We start from the raw sequence: 6,180 nt of genomic DNA on the forward strand, positions 1-6,180 counted from the left end.
TCCTATTTTCTCGCGGGGATGGGGAGATGTATGGCTCATAGTTCACGATCTCTCCAGACAAAAAATAAATTAAAAAGTAGTATTCCAACTTAGCTTTTAAAACATTCTGGGCCATATCGAAGAGGTAAATATATCGGCCTTAATCTAACCGATACCGAAAAAATGGCCGATACATCTCTACTCTGTGCAAGCGTCACGACGAATAAATAATTGTATACCTGTACAACGAGGCTGCGATATGTATCATTTGCGCCGTACTGTACCTACTACGCCCGAACAAAATTATTTTAAATCCAGTGAGGTAAATACGTACCTGGCATATTGATATATTTCTGTACATGTATTTGCGTTTTTTTAATTTTCTTAGCAGGTTTTGTGAATATTTATTTTGGCTTAGATTGTAGACTACAGTTGTACCGGTAACAGTATTGGGGTATCGTGTATTGTTGGGTTCTTGTCATAAACAGACATAGGGCCCAGTACTTTAGTATAGTTTCGTTGGTAAGCAGTTGCGCAGTGGTACCGTCGAACAGATACTCCTAATACAGAATAAAAAACTTCAAAATGTTTTAACAAAAATGATTTATTTTCAGATATTTAGATCTACCACTGCACAAAAGATTCCCTTTGGTTATATTTTGTGTATAAGCAGAACTGAGATTTTCACTGCTGCACTGTGTTCCGGTGTATGTTTCTTGTCATCGGCTAATGCACAAGTTCCTGAAGTTGGATCAAAAAAATAGGCAAGAAGCGAATAGATAGCAGAAGGTTGGCTGGATATTTTGATATACACCAATGTAAAATCATATTGCATGTTATTGGTATGCTGTATGTACAGATGTACGATATTTATGGTATCAATGATTCTGACTCGTGCTACATAAAATGAAACTAGAATATTGTAGTACCATGCCCATGAATTTCACCAAATGCTAGAATGAGTATATTGATAACTATAAATTGCCAATAACTTATCATGAATGCCAGTGGCGGCGCGTCAATAGGGCCAACCGGGGCAATGCCCCGGTTGTTTTTTCGGTATAATAAAAAATATTCGAAAAATACCTCAATATCGGTTGCACAGACTGTCTACACTAGCCATATTCTCCCGACATGGTTCATTTTTCGCTCGCAAAGCCTTCGCCGAACGTCGACGGGGCGACGCCGATTTTGCCCCGGTTGCTCATTGTATATCGTATTCTCTCTTTTATCTTCCACTCGCCGCGTTTGTTTTCTGTTTCTTTTACTAAATCATCGGGGCTAGCCCCGAAATTATGACGACACAATGCCGACGTTTCTTACAACAACGTGTTGACATATTCACGCATTCCTTCTCGTTCGTTGGTTGCTTGAAGAGTTGATAGTTTCCTCGCCTTCGTTTTTGTCGCTTGTTTCGCTATTTGAATCAGTTAGAGACCTTTAGTGGATTTGCTTTCGATTTTCCACATTCCTTTTGAGCTCCTCACTTCTTTCCGGCTTCGCATTTCTTAGCCTTAGACCTCATAATGAATAAGGTTGATGCACTACTTCGCACCCCGTTTTCGCAGCTGCCGCTGGAACAAAAATTAGAGGTACAACGTCTTGGGCCTTATCAACCAAAAAATTGTTCACTGGAACTGGAACAATCCCATGACGGAGGAAAGCGTCGGCGTACATTCTGCGCAGAAACTTGGTATAAAAAACACGAATGGTTGTGTTACAGCGATGACAAAAATGCACTTTTTTGTTTTTATTGCCTACTTTTTGCTACCGCCCGTGACTCACGTTGGTGTAATTTTGGTTTTAGAGATCTCAAACAGCTTTCCGAGCGTGCCAGGGATCATCAATCTTCTATGGAGCATCTGGACAATGCAGTAAAATACCGAACATTCGGAAATGTTAATATTGCAGCACAGTTGGATGAAGGACGCGCGGTTTCTATTCGTCGGCACAACCAAAACGTCGAGAAAAACCGCCATGTTCTTGATAGATGTTTTGAAGTTCATTGGTTGTCAAGAGCTGTCCCTCCGTGGGCACGATGAACGGGCTGGCTCTTCTAATAGAGGGGTATTTTTGGATATGGTGGAATACACCGCATCCCTAGATACAGTAATGAGAGATCATCTTGATGCCGCAACTGTTTCGAAAGGGACATCTAAGGATATCCAAAATGATTTGCTCGACTCAATGTATAAAATTTATTTACAACATTTGGTTCTGGAAATTGAGAATTGCCAGTTCCTTTCGATTCAGTCTGACGAGACAACTGACATCACGTGCGTTTCCCAACTGGCTGTGATTTTTCGGTTTGTGAAAGATGGTAAACCTACCGAGAGATTTCACAGCTTTGTGCCATTCGTTGATCGCACGGCTTGCGGGATATCGGCTGTACTGAAAGAAGTGTTACAGCCTTACAACGCGAAGTCAAAATTGATAGCTCAAACTTATGACGGCGCGGCAGTCATGAGTGGGTCTAAACATGGTGTTCAAGTTTATATAAAAGAAGATTTTCCTCATGCGCATTTTTTACATTGTTATGCACACCAATTTAACCTCGTTATTAAAAATATGTGCCTTGATACCCCTCTCGTCCGTATATTTTTTGCAAATGTTTCGGGGTTTTCTTCATTTTTTTCCGTTTCGCCGAAGCGCTCTGACCTCTTTTGCCAGATATGTAGCCGCCGTCTCCCAGCTTGTGCACCAACACGTTGGAACTTCCAATCACGCGTGGTGCAGGGCGTGTCCGAAATTAGGTCTGAGCGCATTGAGTGTTTCAATGGCATTCAGAGCTCTCCGGTTTGGGACGAACGCTCTGTGAGGGAGGCGGCAGGTCTAAAGCGTCTGCTAGAAGATGGTGAGTTTTCATTTTTTCTCGCTTTTTTCTCCACAATATTCTATCACGTGGATGTATTATACGGCGCATTGCAGTCAAGGCTAATGGATGGAGCGTCTATGCAGTCGTGTATTTCAGACTTCTGCGATGCTGTATCTCGTATCCGGGAAACAATAAAATACGACGACACATGGAGTGCTTCTTTACGCCGCGGGCAAACAACGCAGCGTTTGATTTTGTCTGCAAAGGAATGCTGTGACATTCTGGTGAATCAAATAGGCGATCGTCTGCGCACTGAACACCTTGCCGCGTTCTCTTTGATAAACCCCAAAATTTTTTCAAAATTTGCACGTCAATTTCCCATCCATTTGTTGGCTACTGTCTCCAAATTTTACCCCATGATAAACGTGGGTAAATTGGAAAATGAATTGCGATGTATATACATTATACACCAATCAAACTTTTTTGAACATCACATCAACTTGCGCACTCTATGGATTCCTCATAGATAACACTCTAGTAACTACTTTTGCGGCGTCTGCAAAATTTCTGGACATCATTTTGACGACGCCTATTTCTTCCGCCGACGCAGAGCGAACATTCAGCACGGTGAAGCGTATTAAAACGTATCTCAGAAAAACAATGAAGCAAGATAGATTAAATTCCTTGGCTGTTTTATCCATTCCCCAAGACGTTATTTCTGGAATGCATGACTTTAATCAGCGAGTTATTGAGCATTTTGCTTCCAAGAAACCGCGGCGTGTTGCATATATGTTCAAGCAGTAGAAGTCTAGCAGCATATATATCTATGAGTGAGCGACGCATGTCCTTATCTTTGCATTAACTTTCCTTTCTTCATAGTAACGTTTTAAACCTTATTTTAGGTTTTGTCTGCTTTCCCGAAGTTTCTGTTAATATGTCATTGTATTTATCTGGGTAAATATTGCCTTTCCTTTTGAAAGAGGTTTCAAAATAAACTATGTCTATATTTATTAATCCCTTGACTTGAACCGGTTTTAAAGACACTTTCTTATCGTTAAAAATTGTCGCTTTTGCCGATTGGTTGTTACCGATGGAATGGTTTTTATACTCATAAAATGATGGGAGAACTTACAGCGCTCATCCTGTCCCCGTAGATGGAGGTGACTTGGCCCGCAGTAGCTTGCCCCGGTTGTCAAAATGACCACGCGCAGCCACTGATGAATGCAAAGGTTCATGCAGTGATGAGCTGGAAAAATCGTAACAACCGGAACGCACCAAATTCCTGAAAATGTAATATATATATATTTACAACACGACGCTACCAGTAATTTTGTCTGTCGTAAGATAGAGCCGAAGAACCATAATGAAATATGGAAAAATTATCTGAAATTAAAACTGAAAGAATATTCATACTAAGTCAATACAAATGTTATTATTAGAAAGGTATTGGATGAATTTTACACAGGGATCAAACGTCGGCGAAACATCCATTACACGTTACTGCTGTGCACTAATTATTTGTCAGTTGTAATGTAAAAAGAATTATGATGCAACAAAACATCAATTAATAACTAAGTTTCCCGCAGAAACTAGTTTTTGAACCATAATTTTATTTTAACAACAGGACCGCAAACGTAATAAAATGTCCAACACCCGGAACGCCGTTCCAGTGCATTCCGGCTATCATAACTATTTCTTTAATGTAATATTGTTTTCTGATTTTTCATTTATTTCTACAGCTGTTTCAAGTCAAGTAAACTGTCTGAGGGAGTGCCATGATGATGATCAATTTCATCAGCTATATTAGAAGAGCAAATTTGTGAGTTTGTCACTATTTGAATGCCATACTATTTGTATGTAAACTGTCCTAACTTTATGTCTGCAGTTTTCAGTAAAAAAAGGAATATCAGCCTCTTTAGTATCAGCTGTTGAATGAAAGTTATTTTTAGTTTGTGTGTATAATCTGTATTATTCGTATAATGTGAGGATACTTTTATCAACCAAATGTTAGGGTAAATTTCTTATTGGTATTGTCACAGATCTGTTCAAGTAACCGAGATGTGACAAGCTTTTCAAAATCATTCTCATTGGTCATTTCTTGTTACATGCAGGCAAAACTAGTGTCACATGATTTTAAAGTAAAGCAAAGTTGTTAGACATGCAATCACAATCGAAGTTTTGCAGTATAATCAAGAGCCTTCATTAAATATCTGAAAACTAAAAATACTCTACTGTTTTACTTCTCCAAATTCGAATAAATAAATATACATTGGATTTCATGTAATTCAAAAATATCATTTTACAATTCAGAAAAATCTGTACAAATTCGAATACAAATTATTCTGTTTTAGTCATTGCCTAGGTCGAATTTGCTTCAATATCTAGCGCACTTCATCAATATACTATCTTTAACCCTGTATTTTTATTTATATTGTTCAGGTCATGAAGACAAACAACTGGATATGGATATGATTATGGTAAGAGTGTTGTCGAGTCAAGGTTGCCACAATGCATCATTCTACGCCTTCGTGTCCAACAAATATGTGGAACCCGTTAACTTAAGCTTAACAAACAAATAATTCTTGCATGCTGAAACATTTGAAGGTAACGTAGTAATGTCAATTTTTCGTCACTTGGCGAGTCTTCCGCAGAAGAAATAAATAAAACTTCCAAATAGCAATGAAAGCAACAACTATGATTGCACATGTGTCTGTGTGCATTACGTTGACACATTCCTGTCACAAAGCTGTAAGGCCAGGATAAAATTTAGCACCTCTTCCGAATTGATTCTATATCTTTTTCCATTTGTTAAATGTCAATACATTTTAGCAGTCATTTGAACAAATGAATATTAGTTATTTTTGCAAAACAAATTTCAAAATAATAAAATGTTAAATATGTGGAAGCCTGTGGCCCAGAACTTGCCAGGGATAGGTTTTCAACTGAAGTGTGTTTATTTTGTCTGTTTCATTCGAAGTAGGATGTGGGTTCTATAATTTAAGTGTTCGTTGTTACGTTGAGGTTTTAGGAGAAAAATATTAGATTCAATTGGTCTTGTAGACCAGGGTCGTCCAACCCGTGGCCCACGAGCCATATGTGGAAGCATTTCAAGTGGCCCGTGCTGATTTTCAGAATTGAATGAAACAATTGAGTAAAACTTTTTTCGAGTGGTGTAGTAGGCCTATACAAAGATGTGGTACAAACGATTTGTTTATTTCCCTGAAATGCGCTCTGTCAGCCTTTCCAAACAAGCCATGAGTGCCATTTGGAATTAAAACCAACTGAGAGGAGATATCGATACATAAAGATGCCATAGTCGCTTACACACTTGGTCTTTTAGTACTCATATGATTTTTATTTGTATTGTTCGGATTGCCAATGATTTA

The 6,180-nt window shown here is 38.7% G+C and overlaps 1 long non-coding RNA gene across 1 annotated transcript; it reads left to right on the forward strand.

Moving 5' to 3' along the window:
- Positions 1–398: 398 nt before the first annotated feature.
- Positions 399–5,863, forward strand: LOC144431423 (uncharacterized). Its single transcript, XR_013479991.1, has 3 exons — positions 399–768; positions 4,534–4,613; positions 5,234–5,863. It is a non-coding gene; the product is annotated as an uncharacterized LOC144431423 (long non-coding RNA).
- The last annotated feature ends 317 nt before the right edge of the window (positions 5,864–6,180 follow it).

This window comes from Styela clava, chromosome 13 (assembly GCF_964204865.1).
Source record: "Styela clava chromosome 13, kaStyClav1.hap1.2, whole genome shotgun sequence".
In the NCBI taxonomy this organism is placed as follows: domain Eukaryota; kingdom Metazoa; phylum Chordata; class Ascidiacea; order Stolidobranchia; family Styelidae; genus Styela; species Styela clava.